General features: G+C 39.1%; 1 protein-coding gene across 3 annotated transcripts in view; it reads right to left on the reverse strand.

Moving 5' to 3' along the window:
- Specc1 (sperm antigen with calponin homology and coiled-coil domains 1) overlaps positions 1 to 15,754 on the reverse strand; it is a 287,982-nt gene extending 272,228 nt beyond the window's left edge. Inside the window, exon 1 of one of the 3 annotated variants that reach the window (XM_058572014.1) lies at positions 15,649 to 15,754. The gene's annotated coding sequence lies outside the window, so the exon portion shown is untranslated. The remainder of the gene's footprint in view (positions 1 to 15,648) is intronic. The other 2 variants (XM_058572018.1, XM_058572013.1) reach the window with 2 other exon arrangements.
- Positions 15,755 to 16,816: the final 1,062 nt, after the last annotated feature.

Consider the following 16,816-nt stretch of genomic DNA (forward strand, 5'->3'; position numbering starts at 1 on the left):
CGAATCAGGCTAAGGAGGAAGCTCAGTGATAGAGTAAGGAATGTACAAGGTACTGGGTTCCATCCCTATACTGCCCCTACCACAAAGTATATTAATATTAATATTTATATTTATATAAATGACTATAAATTATTAAATATCATTTAAACACACATTGATACTAAAAAAAGGAATTAAAGGATGGGGGAATAAAGTTCTTCTCTAAAGAATACGAGTTAACTAATGTAAAGAAAAATAATAGAATTAGGAAATTACCATTTTGTAACCCTAATATATTGATCAAGATGTGTCAAAAGTTGAGTAGAAAGTGGTTGGGGGAAAAGCATGCTCACTTGATATCAAAGTTTCACCCCACAGATAATTTATTAATTTCAAAAAGGAAGATGCAACCAAGCTTGCCATCCCCACCAGCTGTGCAACCTGACATCACGCGCCTCCTCATGAGACGTAGGAGATATGCAGCATCACCTGTGTAGCCTGCTTGTCAACGCTATTCCTTTGAAACTCATCATGAGTTTCGTGAAAGACTTACACAAATTCAGAACATGGGACAGTTTACTGCTTGCCTGGCCTCTTAAATAAAACCGTTTCACAAAAACATGGCGTGGACTTGGGCTACCAGTAAGGTGGAGATGGTTTTCCTTATTCTACTCCTTAAGTACAGTTAAAAATGCTGGACATCAGAGATAGAACAAATATAAACAGATTCTGAAAGGTGGGGAGAAGAAGGCAGGCTGTCTGTCTAGGGAACCTACAGCCCAAGGAACACCCCAGTGATGAGTCAATAAATTTTCTTATTGCCTCGTTACCCCAAACATGGAGCTGAAAAAGCAAGTGATTTGGAAACACTGAAAGACACAGATGTAAAGAACTTTAAGAAAAGCCTTCTCAGGCCAAAGGTCCAGGAAAGGGGCATTCTAGTAAGATGGAAAATATTTAGGCCACACTGCTCTACTCCAGCCCAGTAACACACACACACACACACAAAAAAAAAAAAAAAAAAAAAACAACTAGGCCTTACCCTACCCCCATTCTAACAGGAGAATAGGGAGCCCAGGCTTCCACCTTCATGAAGACATACAAGGCACCTAGTGCCTCACTAGGACAATGTCAGGAAAAGCTGGCAAGAATGAACCCACTCCACCACCATCTTCCCAGCAGCATCAGTGGAATTGATACTTCCAGTCTGTATAGTCTGGTTTTGTTGTTGTTGCTGTAATAAAATACCTGAGGCTGGGTACTTTACAAAGAAAAGAGGTTCATTTATCTCAGTTCTGGAAGTTCAAGAGCCTAATACCAGCATCTGTTCAGCTTCTGGTGAGAGCCTTCCTGCTGGGTCCTAACACAGCAGAAGATATCCCACAATGAGACAGAGTATGCAGGCCAGAGAGGCTTGTTTTTCTAATAAAGTCACTCCAGTTATAACCCATTAATGCTCTAATCCAAGTAGAGTCTGTATGACCCAAACACATTTATTAATTTTACCACCTGGTCCCACCTTTTTTTTTTTTTTTTTAATATTGGGGTTTTAACCCAGAGGTACTTTACAATTGAGCTACACCCTCAGCCCTTTTTATTTTTTATTTTGAAACATGGTCTCACTAAGTTGCTTAGGGCCTTGCTAAATTGCTGAGACTGGCCTCAAACTTGCTATCCTCCTGTCTCAGCCTCTTGAGCCACTGGGATTACAGGCATGTGTCACTGCATCCAGCTGGTTCCGCTTCTTAATACTTCATGATACGAATTAAATTGCAAAGTGAGTTTTTGCCTGGTCTCTTTTGTTTGGTTTTGGTACCAAGGATTGAACCCAGGAGTACTTAACCACTGAGCCACATACCCAGCCCCTTTTATATTTTGAGATAGGGTCTCACTAAGTTGCTTAGGGCCTCGCTAAATTGCTGAGACTGGCTTTGAACTTGCGTTCCTCCTGCCTCGGCCTCCTGAGCTGCTGGGATTAGAGGCGTATACCACCATGCCTGGCTGCAAAGTGAGTTTTGATGAGCACATTCAAACCATAGCATACTCCTGCCCAGCAGGGTGAAGGCAGCCCTTCCTCTTCCTGTTGGTATAGTGTCATTCAATTGAGAAAAGATCACCAACATCTGAGATAATACAGATGTCAGAATTATCTGATAGTGATTTTTAAAAAGCCATCATCTTTAAAACAATTATGAATGTGATAGTAAAGAAGTAAAAGACACATATTTTGATGGAATTTTAGAATTGAAAAATATAATAACCAAACACCCTCCAAATTGTAAAAGAATCACAAAAGAAAGTGCCCTCAACAGAAAGAAAATTAGGAAAGAGAGAATTTAAAAACATGAGAACAGAAGAAATAACATGTTAAAAAAAAAAGTATGTATTTACAATGAAATTTCTATCTTAAGATTTCTAAATTAGCTTTAATGGATGAAGCAAAAATTATAACTGTGATCCTAAAAGTATGTAGAAACTCATAAATAGGGAAAGTAAAGAAAGATAAAGTTTCTACACTTCACTGAAGTGGTAAAACACTGATGCCTGCAGATTTTGAAAAGTTATATAAAGTAATAATTAGAGCAACCACTAATAACATTATGCAAAGAGATAGGAAGAAAAAGACTTCAGAAAAATCCAAATGGAATTCTAAAAATATTCAAAAAAATCCATAGGAAGACAGAAAAAAGAAAACAGAAAAATAAAAATAAAAGAATAAAGATGTTGTGTCCACTGAAAACTAAAAAAAAAAAAAATTAAAAAACTATCTCTCTCTCTCTCTCTCTCTCTCTCTCAAAAAAAAAAAAAAAAAAAAAAGGAAAACAGAACAAACTATTAACAAAAAAACAAGTAAGCAAATGTCAGGTTTAAGCTCTAACCTATCAACAGTTATGATATAAATGACTTATGGTTGAAATTAAAAGATGGCACCAGTATGTCATGTGAACTTCAATGAAAAGAAAATAGGAGGGCTGGGGCTGTAGCTCAGTGGTAGAGTGCTTGCCTCACATGTTTGAGGCACTGGGTTCAATCCTCAGTACCACATAAAAATAATGACATAAAAAGACAATGTATCCATTTACAACCAAAAATTAAAAAAAAAACAGTAAGAAAGAAAACAGGAGCATGGTGGCACACACCTGTAAACCCAGCAGCTTGGAAGGCTGAGGCAGGAGGATTGCAAGTTCAAAGCCAGCCTCAGCAACTTAGCAAGGTCCTAAAGCAACTTCAAGAGACCTTGTCTTCGGATAAAATGTATTGCTCACTAGTTAAGCGCCCTGGGTTCAATCTTGCTACCAAAAAGAAAAAAGAAAAAAAAAGAATAGAAAAGAGAACAGGAGTGGCGGAATCTATTAATAACAGACAAAGTCACTTCAAAAAAGATATAGCTTCGGGGCTGGGGTTTTGGCTCAGTGGTAGAGTGCTCCTCTAGCATTCATGAGGCACTGGGTTAGATCCTCAGCACCATATAAAGTAAAATAAAGATACTGTGTCCACCAAAAAACTAAAAAATAAATATTAAAAAAAAAGATATAGCTTCTATTGGCTCCCAATAATCCTAGGTGTTCCCTAGTGTTCCCACTGAAGTGGTAAACAATGACTTTGAAAAGTTCCAAGTTGCACCTCTCCTCTCTACCAGAAGAAAGGAAGTAAATATTAAAAATTAGAACAGAAGAAACAGAGAAGAGAAAAATAGACAACAGAAATGCAAGAACAGAGGCACTACTAGAGAAGAGAGAATAATTCATTCCACACTGAATAAACAAAAAACAAAGGACATGATGAAACGTTATAGAAATAATGAGCAAAAATTCACCAGAGAAAGTAAAAGGTGAGAAAACCAACTGGGCAGGAAAACTGCACATAGAGAAGCACACTGCAGGAAAGCTTCTCGGGGAATGATGAAATTCAAAGTCAAATTCATTCGAGCATTTTTTTTTTAAGTATAAGGGTTTTTTTTTTTTTCAGTTGTTTATTTATTTATTTGTTTTTGTATGTGGTGCTGAGGATCAAACCCAGGGTCTCGCACTTGTGAGGCAAGCGCTCTACCGCTGAGCCACAACCCCAGCCCCATTATTGGAGCATTTATCCGCACTCTCCAAAGATGATTATATAGCTTTTCCCTTTTATTTGTTTAATGTATTAGATGAACATACATCCAATTATCGGAACATTCAGGAAATTTCTAGACTAAAATCTATTTGGTCAAAATTTATTACTCTTCTAATGGTCTGCTGGACTCATTTTGTGCTTATATTTAGGATATTTACACACATACCATACGTGAACTTGGTCTGTAGTTTATTTTTATGGGCTTCTACTGTTCTCTACCTGGGTTGTTTTAGCCTCATAAAGTGAGTTGGCGTGCTCTCATGTTTTCTTATGTTCTGGCACATTTAACTAGCATGGGACTCGTCTTCATCAACCTTTGATTATCAGCATTCCTGATTCTATGTCAGAATTTTTTCCCCCTGTCTCTGATGTCATTCCTGCTTCCTACTTTTGGGTTGCTTACTGCTCCAACTCTCAATCTACCCCAATTCTCCCTTTCCTTAATACCACAAAACCATGATCTCCACTTTCCAGTTTTATTGGGCTAAACTGTCACCTCATAGATTTTTGCAGATGAAGTATCAAAAAAAAAAAAAAAAAGGCCTTTGCCTCTTTGCTTTATCCTGGCTAACTCCTCTGCTCACTTTATTTAGATATCACCTTCTAAGAAATCTTATCTGACATGCCCCCTTCCTACTCCTGCTGCCCAATTTTGTGCTCAACCCTCGTCATCCTTTCTGGTAACTGCCTGCCCACTCATCTGTCTCCCCACCCAAACATTAACTTAATAGACAGAATTTGCATCCTATTCCTCACAATAATCTCAGCACCTAATACACAATTGGTCCTTACTAAGTATTTATCAGCAGACTGTTATATGGTTTGAGCACCCACCCCTAAGTCCAAAAATCCAAGATCTGAAATGTTCCTAAATCAAAAATTTCTTGAATGCCAATATGATGCCACAAGGAGAAAACTTCACACCTGATCTCATATGTGACAGTGGCAGTCACACACAGGTGCACCAAAAATACTGTATAAATTATCTCAGGCTATGTGTGTAAGGTGTATACAAAACATGAATGAATTTTTTGTTTAGACTTGGGTCCCCTCTAGATCTCTTGTGTTTAAGCAAATATTCCAAAATCCCCAAGCGTTTCAGACAAGAGTTACTCAAACTGTGTATAACCTTGCACCTAAGCTACAAAAGAAGGAAGAAAAAATAAATCCTAGTGTGCTGCTGGGGGAATGTAGGATGGTACAGTTACTCTGGAGAACATGTAGTATCCACAGGGCATAGGTTCCAGGATGCCCCTCAGATACCAAAATCTTCAGATGCTTATGTCCCTTACAAAAAGTGGTGTTGTATTTGCACAGGCCCTTCCCATATCCTCCTGTGTACTTTGAATTTTCTCAAGATTACTTGTAATTCCCAATACAATGTAAAATGCTATGCAAATAATTGTTATACTGTATTGCTTAGGGAATAATCACAAGGAACAAAAGCCTACACGTGTTCAATATAGATGTAAATTTTAAAAATAGTTTCCATCCATGATTGGTTGAATTTGTAAACACGAAACCCAGAGATATGAAGGGCCAATTGTTTAGGCACACACTACGACCAGGCAAGGCCACTCCTAGATCTAAATCTCAAAGAGACTCTCACACAAGCCCATAAGGAGACATGTTTGAGTTTCATTCAACATTTCTCGTGGTGTCTGGGGGTAGGAATAAATCTGGGTACCATCCATAGGAGAGCAGAAAGGCAAAATGTGGCAGGTATGAAGACCAGGGAGCCACAAAGCAACAGGGATGGACCGTGAGTGATGATAAACATGATGGTGAGTGATGCCACTTAGAAAAAAGGCCATAACATGACACTAAAATTACATGCATACAATACAGTATACATACAATGAAAGCATACCTAGGAAACACATCAGAATAGTTGGCTATGAGGGGAAGGAAATCAGAGTGGAGCATAGTGGAGCACACAGAATGAAAGGGCACGTGAACCAACAAATTCAGGACTAAGCAAAGCAAGAGAGGGGCTTGCACGGACCTGTGATGACAAAAGAGTAAAGAATGAGAATATAACTAACTCAGCCCCCCCCCCCAATGCCTGGGAAAAGGGAGGAAACAGGTCTACAACCAGAAACAGCCCACAGAGTAAGGCAGAAAAGATGATTTGACAATGGAAGCCCACGGTCAGGTTCAATGACCTCAAAAAGTCTTTCAAAGGAAAACCTTTCATTATGCCATCCACTGCAGACAGAACTCAGACAACTCAAGCAGTTCATTTCAGCTCGGTGCTTTGTATCATCATCCTTGGCACAGAACAAAATTCATTTACATATTAATCAGGGGGATATATAATGGGAGAAGAGACTGCTTTCTCCCTTTTAGCTGTTCTTTCGATAATAGGCACCAACTATAAGCATGTCATCCTTCCAAGGAGACACAGGATGTATAACTAAGTATGACTTGCTATTCAGACCTCAAGGAATCCTCAATCTGGCGGGAGGTCAAATTCATACAAACAAGAAGTTAAGTGATAAAAACTGTAATGCAACCACAGAAGGGGAAGTTAGTGACGAAATGTCATGTGACCCCTGGACGGAGTTTGGGGGAATAGTAATTACAGGGATGGTAGTGGTGTAGGTGATGAACGCAGCCTAATTCCATTTTAAGATTGGGAGCCATCTCGTCACAAAATCACGAAAGGTTCATTTCTGTTTTACTGTAAAATACTAAAATTTCAATTTGGCCTGACCATAATTTGATGTTTTAAAAACTTGCTTGGGATTCCTGTTTGTGCTTTGAACTTATCCGTGCCCAGCTTTCCTTGACCAGATGACAGCCCTCCCTGAAATCCCAGCTACTCCTCATTAACTTTGAGGTTGGAATCTGAGTTTGCTTCCTATCTTGAGATGTTAAACAATGCAGATCCTAAAGCTGCTGTCTGCCCTTGTATTACGCTTGCTAGAACACAGTTAGCTATAAGCTCCCAAGATACCCCACTTTTTGTGCCATAAAAACTTCCCTGTAATCAGATCAGCTGCTGTTCTCTGGCCCTGTTTTTCTGGGTGAGACAGCTGCTGACCAGCTCTCTCTTGTGTACACAACATAAGCTTGCTTTAATTTGGTTTAAATTGGAGTCAATGGTCTTTTCTTTGCATCGTGGTTCAACGGTAGTGGGTTGCAATCAGGATGGCTCTATGGAAAGGATGTAAACGAAGTTGGGAATGGCTATGTTAGATGATGTTCATGTTGAAGTCAATTGAGGGGAAAAATAAATTTAAATGTTTGAGTGTTTCCTTTATGCTATTTCATGATTATACCTTCAAGTCTATTTAGCAGTGCCATGCTTTGATAGCTTCCAAAGTCAGGAAATGGTTCTTTGACCACAGTTTGTTTATTTTGTTTGTTTTGTATTTCCATGATGCTAGCAAACCTGAGGCATCAGGCATGCGAGGCTGAACATATGCCACCCCAGTTTGTTTTGTAATACTCACATAAATGCTGTTCTCTCCTTGTGAGAGGGCAAAAGATACTTATCTGGCTGGGAGAAGTCATTTCTGGGTACAGTGTCCATCTTTTTTTGAGAAAAATAGGAGGGAACTTTTGAAGGAAAACATAAACATAGCAGGTCTGAGATTGCTGCTATTCCTAACGAACCCGAAGTTGACCCAACTTGACAGGCATTTGGAAACTTGGGGTTCCCACTATCCTAAGGGGTCAGAGTGACTCATTGTGCCTAAACTATTTGTGCAAACACTCCAGTTTATGCTGAACACCTGCTTTCTTTCTGGGAGTCTGGAATATGCTAGGCAAAGGGGGTCCTGTGTGATCAGCTCTCAGTAAAAACCCTGAGCTTTGACTCTCTAGGGACCTTCTCTAGTTGGCAACATTTCATGTGTTATCACAGCTCATTGCTAGGAAAATTAAGCACATTTGTGTGACTGCACTGGGAAAGGACTCTTGGAAGCTTGTGCCTGGTTTCTTTTAGATGTGGACCCCGTAATAAACCTTTTCCTTTTGCTGATTTTGCTTTGTATCCTTTCACTGTAATAAATTATGGCCATGAAAGCTGGGTGTAGTGGCTCATACCTATAATCCCAGCAACTCGGAAGCTGAAGCAGGAAGATCACAAGTTCAAGGCCAGACTGGGCAATTTAGTGACACCCTGTCTAAGAATAAAAAAGGGTGGGAATGTAGCTCAGTGGTAGAGTGTTCCTGAGTTTAATCTCCAGTATCACTTAAAATAAAAATAATTAAACAACAAATAAAATTATGGCCATGAACACAACGACATGCTGAGTACTGTAAGTCACTGGCAGTATCTACGAATGCTATCTACAAAAGATATGCACACTCTAGGGCTGGGGTTGTGGCTCAGCCATAGAGCTCCCGCCTAGCACATGCGAGGTCCTGGGTTTGATCCTCAGCACCACATAAAAATAAATAAGTAAAATAATGGTATATATATATAAAAATATATGCACCCTCTATATGATGAAATTGCACTCCTGGCTATAAACTCACAGAAACATATACATTCATTCAACAAAAGATAAATGCTAGAATGTTCACGACAGCACATTACATAAAGTCCCAAACTGCAAACAACCCAAATGCCAATGGATACATACATTATGAATATATACACAATAGGATGGATATAATAATAAGAATGAAATTAATCAAAAATGAAATAAGCCAAACTCAGAAGGTCAAGAGTAGTTATGTTTCTCTCATGTGCAGAAGGTACAAAGGAAAAAAGGAAAAGAAAGGTGGTGATGGTGAGATCACTTCATGAAAATCAAAGGGAGGCCGGGTGTGGTGGCGCACACCTATAATCCCAGCAGGACAGCAGGCTGAGGCAGCAGGATCCCAAATTCAAGGCCAGCCTTAGGGACAGCAAGGTGCTGAGCAACTCAGTGAGACCCTGAGGAAATAAAGCTGGGATGTGGTTCAATAATCAAGTGCCTCTGAGTTCAACCCCTTTTACACCCCCACCCTCCACCCCCCACCCCCGCAAAAAAAAAATCAGAGGGAGATCAGTAGAGGAAAAGGACTATGGTGGGAGGAGGGGAGGGAGGGAGGAAGTGTTGGGGAGTGATACTGCCCTAATTATATTGCTATATTGCATACATGTATGAATACATAACGACAAATCTCATCATTATGTACAACTTAATGCACCAATAAAAAAATGTGGAAGGAGAAAAAAAAAGAATGAAATTAACCACAACTGCACTCAAGAATATAGACAAATCTCACAAATGTAAAGTTAGTGGAAAGAAGTCAGAATCAAAAGAATACAGACTGTATAATTCTAATGTTAAGTAGAAAAATGCAAAATTAATCTATTGTGTTAGAAATCAAAATAGAGGGGCTGTGGGTGTAGCTCAGTAGTAGTGTACCTGCCTAGGATACACGAGGCTTTGGGTTCAATCCATGGCACTACAAAATTAAAACAGAACTATGCACATCAAAATAGTGGTTATCCTTGATGGTGAGCACAACAAAGCAGGTTTGGGAGCATAGGAAAAGTTTTCTTCTTATTCTGAAAGCTGATTATATATATGTAGTTTACCAAAATACATTGAGCTAGACATTTGTAATTTTTACACCTTTGCACATATGTTTCTCAATGAAAAATTGCCAAAAAAATGAGTACCTAACCACAGCCGAGTAGGAAGACTATATGTAACTTACACGTCTTGAGAGATATAAAATGGAACAAGAAAAACTCAGTCCAACAAAAATTGCATAATGGGTGGAGGCTAGCAAGGAGTAAGAAATAGAAAATGAAATAAAACAACAGGAATAAGCCCCCAAATATCAGTAATCAAAATAAATGTAAGTGGTTTAAAGATGCCTATTAAAAGACAAAGATTTCAAGCCAGTCCTGGGGGTGTACCCTTCAAATCCCAGCTACTTGGGAGGATGAGGCAGAAGGACCTCAAGATCAAGGCCAGCCCAGGCAACTTAGCAAGACCCTGTCTCAAAAAAAATAAAAACAAAACAAAACAACAACAACAAAAAAACAGAACAAAACAGGGGCTGAGGTTGTAGCTCAGCGGTAGATCTCTCGTCTAGCACCTACAAGGCACTGGGTTTGATCCTCAGTGCTACATAAAAATAAAAACAAATAAAAATAAAGGTATTGTGTCCAACTACAACTGGAAAAAAAATTTTAAAAACAAAAATCAGATGGTGTGTGTAGCAGCGCAATTGCCTAGCATGGTGAGGTTCTGGGATCAATCTCCAGCACCACACACACACACACACACAAAAAAAAAAGATAAAATTTTGTAATATTTTATACCCATTAAGTGGATGATTTAAAAAAAAACAGAAAATAACATATGTTGACAGGATATGGAGAAATTAGAACCCTATATCTCACTGGTGGAAGTGTAAAATGGTGCAGCCTCTGTTGAAAACATTATGGCAAAAAATCTTCAAAAAATTGAAAATTGAATTAGCTTATGATCCAGAAAACAGGTTCTCATAGAGCTATTGGTACATCCATGGTCATAGCAGCATTACCCACAATAGCTAAAATTTGGAAGCAGCACCAGTACCCACCATTGGCAGACGAACAAATAAGCAAATGTGATGTGTACATAAAGTGGAATATCATTTAGCCTTAAAAGGAATAAAATTCTTACATGTTGTATAAGATAGATGAACCTTGATGAGGTACTATGTTAAGAATCTAAAATAGCTGGGTGCTCTGGCATATGCCTATAATCCCAGTGGCTTGGGAGGCTGAGGCAGGAGTATCAAAGCCAGCCTCAGCAACTTAGTGAGGTCCTAAGCAACTCAGCAAGACCCTGTCTCTAAATAAAATATAAAAATGTGGCTCAGTGGTTAAGTGCCCCTGGGTTCAAACCCCAGTAACCCACCCCCACAAAAAAATAATCTAAAATAGATGGTCATAGAAAGTAGAAATGTAATTGCTAGAACTAGAGGAGCAGATAATGGGTATAGAGTTTCTGTTTTGCAAGATGAAATGTTCTGAACAACACTATGAATATACTTGACACTAGTAAACTATACACTTAAAAATGGTCAAATAGTAAATTTTGTGTTCGTATAGTTTACAATTTTTATAAAAGATTAATAAGTAAAACAAAAAATGTAGCTAGAAGTTGATCACTAGAGTAACAAGTCAAACAAAACAGAAAATTTAAAATAAATAAGTGAAAAAATATGCCAGATAAATGCTAACAAAAAGAAAACATAACAATATTAATACCAGAAAAAATAGAATTAAAAGCAAAATAATTAAATGAGATGTATCTAGAGCACTTGCCTAGCATGTGTGAGGCACTGGGTTTGATTCCCAGTACAACATAAAATGAAGAAAATAAATGAATAAACAACATAAATGAATAAAATAAAGTCCATAAACATCTAAAAAAATTTTTAAAAGTAGAATTCAACCAGAAGATATAAAAATTGTGAATCTTGAAGCACTTAAAAACACAGCTTCAAAAATACAATGTATAGCTAGATGTGGTGGTATATACCTATAATCCCAGCAACTTGGGAGACTGAGGCAAGAGGATCCCAAGTTTGAGACCACCCCTGGGCAATTTAATGAGACTCTGCCTCAAAATAAAATATAAAATAGAGTAGGGGGTGTAGTTCAGTGGTATAGCATATCTAGGTTCAATCCCCAGTACTACATACACAAAAAATAGAATGAATCAAAATATATACATGGTGTATACACACACACACACACACAAACACACATCAGTATGCACATAGCCAATAGAAGCATAACACAAAACATGTACAAGAATCACAGTGGAAATCTTTACCACAACTCTCATAATTAATAGGTTAAATAGAGGAAAAACAAATTAGGGAGATAGAGAACATGAACTATAACCAATAAACTTAAACTTCTACTCAATTTAAGGGCACTGGGAATAGTTATAAAAACTGATAGTTCATTAGACTACAAATTGATTTATATATATATATATATATATATATATATATATATATATATATATATATTTTAGTTTTATGTGAACACAATGCCTTTATTTTATTTTTTTGTGGTGCTGAATGTCGAACCCAGTGCCTCACACTTGCTAGGCGAGCGCTCTGCCACTGAGCCACAACCCCAGCCCAGATTTCTTTTTTTAATCTTTATTTTTCTTTCATTAGTGTGGCAAAATAGAAATCCCAACACTTTCCAGTTACAAAATATTTTTAAATATATATATATATATATATATATATGTATATCTTTGAATTCAGTGGAAAAAACATGGGGAAGCTAAAATTCAAGAATTCAGACAAAATAAAAGCATTAACAACTTTTAAAAAAAATTGTAGATGGACAATTTTTTGCTAGGATTACAGGCATGCGCCATCGCACCTGGCTTAAAATTATTTTAAAATTTGTTCCTTTCCTTCTTGTATCTAACCTTTAAAAAACAAAAAACAAACAAAAACATTTTTCCTTCTCCCTCAAGTATCTTCTTTAGAAGTTCCTTCAGTGACAATAAATTCTTTGTTTTTATAATATCTCAAAATGTCTTGGGGCTGAGGTTGTAGCTCAGTGGTAGAGCGCTTGCCTGGCATGTGTGAGGCACTGTGTTCGATCCTCAGCACCAAATAAAAATAAATAAACAAAATAAAGGTATTGTGTCTATCTGCAACTAATCTTTTTAAATTTTTTATATGTATACATATATTTTAGTTGTTAGTGGACCTTTATTTTATTTGTTTATTTATATGTGGTGCTGAGAATTGAATCCAGTGTCTCACACATGCCAGGCACGAGCTCTACCACTGAGCCACAACTCCAGCCCTGAAACAATTAAAAAAAAAAAAATTAATCCAGGGGCTGGGGTTGTGGCTAAGCAGCAGCGCGCTCACCTAGCATGTGCAAGGCCCTGGGTTTGATCTTCAGTACCACATAAAAATAAATAAATGAAATAAACATATTGTGTCCAACTACAACTAAAAAATAAAATATATATAAAAAGATTAATCCAAACTTTCAATTCAAAAGATCAGAGCTTAAAATAAATTCAAATTAAGTAGAAAGATAAAGAATAAAAATCAATGAAATAGAAAAATAAAAATCAATAGGACTAATCAATAAATCCAAAATCTGGTTATTTGAAAGGATTAATAAAATAAGCAATCATTAGGCAAGTCTTACCAATAAAAAGAGAGAAAAAGCACCAAAAAGTATTAATATTAACAAGAAAGATAACTTCATAAATACATGAGTTTATTTATTTTCTTAATCTAGAATAGTACATACATTATGTTAAAATATATTAAATTTTAATAATGCTAAGGATTTTCTATAAAAATAGAAAGTATTAAATTGACTTTGAAGAAATAGAAAACCTGAGAAATCAATGTTTATGGAAAAAAATGAAAAGGAAGTTAAATACTGATATCAACTTCCTAAAAAACATCAGCAGGGCTGCAGATGTAGCACAGTGGTAAAGGGCTTGCCTAGCATGGGTGAGGCTCTGAGTTCAATCCCCAAAACAGAAAAAAGAAGGAAAAGAAGAAAGAAAACATAAGTAGCAGCCCAGGCAGTCTGCAGTCAAGTTCTGTGAAACTTTAAGGAACAGATAATTCTTCTGCTCCAGAGCACAGAAAATGATGGGAAGTTTCCCAACTTAATCAGTAAGGAGAGCAAAACCTTAATTATGAGCTCACAAAAATGGGGAAGGAAGAAAACTATATACCAATCTTGCTTATAAATATAGATAGCAAACCCTAAATAAAATGTTAGATTATTGACTCTACCAAACTACCCAAAAGTGCACTTCAAAGTATCCCAAAATTTTAGAGGAAAAAAAAAAATCTAGCAGCATAATCACTTATGTTAGTAATTTTAAGATGGAAGCCTACATGGTCATATCAATGAATGCTATACAAAAGCATTTGGAAAAAGACCAAAGCACATCCCCAAATTTCAAACTCTTAGTACCTAGGAATAAATACTAACATAAGAGCACACTTAGTGATTTTACAGGAGAAGCATTCCCCTAAAATTAAGCCCAAAGAAGATGTCCTGTTTAACCTTTAAAGTCAACACTGTCGAGAGAATGACCCATGGAAGAAAAGAAATAAGAAGCACAAAAATTAGAAAGAGACATATGGTGTTGCCTCTTAACAGACAACAAAATTATCTAACTGGAACAGCCAAACTAATCAGCTTAAAACTAGTATTAAGGGGCTGCGGTTGTAGCTCAGTGGTAGAGCCCTTGCCTTGCAAGTGTGAGGCACTGGGTTCGATCCTCAGCACCACCGAAAAATAAAATAAATGAAATAAAGATATCGTATTCACCTACAATTAAAAATCACCAATAAAAAAACTAGTATTAAAACATATGCAGAGTTCGGTATGCAGGTTTAGCTTCGGATCTACATATTCAACTTGCTTGTTTTGAAAGTTAATCATGCAAAGCTATTTTCTATAGAGTAAGCTATTAGGATTGACAAATTCATCCCCCCACCACCACCATCCCCATCTTAAACGTTGAAATGAGTGTTTGAAACTGGATAACCAAAATCTGCTGAAACCAAAAATCGTTCTGAAGGGCTGAGTTGTGACTCTACTCAAAAACACTTTATCTCTCGCCTCCAGCTACTGCAGTTACTAATGGATAAGCATGTCAACCAGTCCAACATAATTCATCCGATAGAGGGCAAGGAAGAGCACCTTCACCGGAATCCCCCCCCCCCCCGCCCCCGAAAGCGTACACTGCTTATTATATAAACTTGCGTGCTGGCAAATGGAGCTCCCACAAAATAAAATTAAGATATTCGGAATCAAACTTGATGTTTTAAAAAATAAGAACATAAAACTAATTTTGTTAAAGGCATTTGGGAAAGGTGGTTGTTACTGTTGCACTCACGACAGGCTGCGCATTACCGGGACACCCACAAGCATCCACACGGTCCTCCTGGGCTCACCAGGTGCACTGCGCGGTGGCACCACGAGCTAACCCTGGAGACGGGCACCGGCGCCCTTCCGAGGTCACCACAGGACAGGAAGCGGGGCAGAGCTCTGTGGACGCGAGGATGGCCAAGGTCTTAGATCCTGACACTACACGGCAATACCCCCCTCCTCATACACACACACCTCGGGCATCATCAAGGAGGATGTGGGAGGCTTCCCGGGCCCCAAGATCCCCGGCCAGGAGCGCCCATGCACCTGTCCCACCACTTCAAGGGCTAGGAATGCCTCTCAGGGCCACAGTCTTCGGGAGCCACCTGGCCCTCAGTCCGAGGATCCTGCGCCAATCACCTCCTCCCCAAGCCCGGAGAGGAGGGGGCGGCCACCTGACACTATCACCTGCAGCACTGGTCCCTCCAATCCCAGAGTGAGTCGGACAGAGCGTGACGTCCCTCTCCAACTGGGGACAGGACCTGCTGCACGAAGAGGTACCGGAGCCACACGACGATCACCCCAGCGCGTCTTCCCAGAGGGGCAGTCCTGTGTCCCTGAGCCCGTAATCCCGGACTCTCGCTCGCCCGCTTAAATCGGGAAGACAGCGCAACTAGGCTTAAAGGAACCAGTGGCCGGCGCAGCTCCTACTGACCCACCTCTTTAGGTTCCTGTTGGGCTTCCGCGGTGCCGCTGCAGCTCGCAGCAGCCCCGGCTCGCCGCGCTCGCGGATGCTCTGTCAAAGGTCCCAGCGATCCCCCCAATCCCCGGCGCCTACCCCTCCAACCGCCTCTAGAGGGCGCGCGGTAGCTGGCGCGATGCTCCCTGGGAGATGTAGTCCAAGGGCTTCAGCATCTTCTATCTACCCTGCCTCCCTCCGCCTGCCTTGACCAGGTGGTCCATCCTTTCTTCTTCTTGTCTCCTCAATCTTTCATCCTTCGCTCTTGGATAATCCTTGTTGGAGCGTCTCATTGGGAGGCCTGGGTGACCTTTCAGCACTCTAGACCAGTGTTCTTAAAGTGGCCCAGCACCTTCAGCATCTTGTGGGAACTTGATGAAAATACAAATTCTCCATCTCACCAAGGTTTTTCGATTTTTGTTTTGTTGTTTTGTTTTTGTAGTGCTAGGGATTGAATACAGGCCTCAAGCATACTAGGTAAATCCTGTACCACTGAGCTACATCCCCAGCCCTATTTTTTTTTTTTTTTTGAGAGAGAGAAAGAGAGAATTTTTTTTTTTTTTTTTAGTTTTCGGTGGACACAACATCTTTATTTTATTTTTATGTGGTGCTGAGGATGGAACCCAGTGCCCTGCGCATGCCAGGCGAGTGCGCTACCGCTTGAGCCACATCCCCAGCCCCCTATTTGGTTTTTACTGAATTAAAAACTGAAGCTGAGGCCCTGCAGTCTGCATTTATTGCAAACCCTTTGTGTGATTCTGACGTACCCTCAAGTTTGAGAACTTGATTAAAATTCCCCTCACCCTACTCAAAGAACTCATGCTTCCTATGGCATTACTTACATATATACACATATATCTGTGTCCCTGTGCACTATGGGAGACTTAGGCATTTATGTCCCACCTAGATCTCCCCTCTCACTTTAGCCCTGTTACCCAATGTCCACCCAACATTTTGAGCATGCCTCTGAGGCACCTGAAACTCAACCAGGTCAAGATCAAAGTTCAATTTGGTTCTCCTACAATGGGCCTCACATCCAGGGGCTGAAGAATGTTCACTGTATTTATTGACATGGTAGTCACTTAGTACCTCTGTGAAAGCTTCAGATGCAGAATGACAGGATCTTGAGTCATATTTGAGGGAGTGAG

Source organism: Marmota monax, unplaced genomic scaffold (assembly GCF_021218885.2).
Source record: "Marmota monax isolate L192 unplaced genomic scaffold, Marmota_monax_Labrador192_F-V1.1 WCK01_AAM20220418_F8-fsc00311, whole genome shotgun sequence".
NCBI classification, from domain to species: Eukaryota; Metazoa; Chordata; class Mammalia; order Rodentia; family Sciuridae; genus Marmota; species Marmota monax.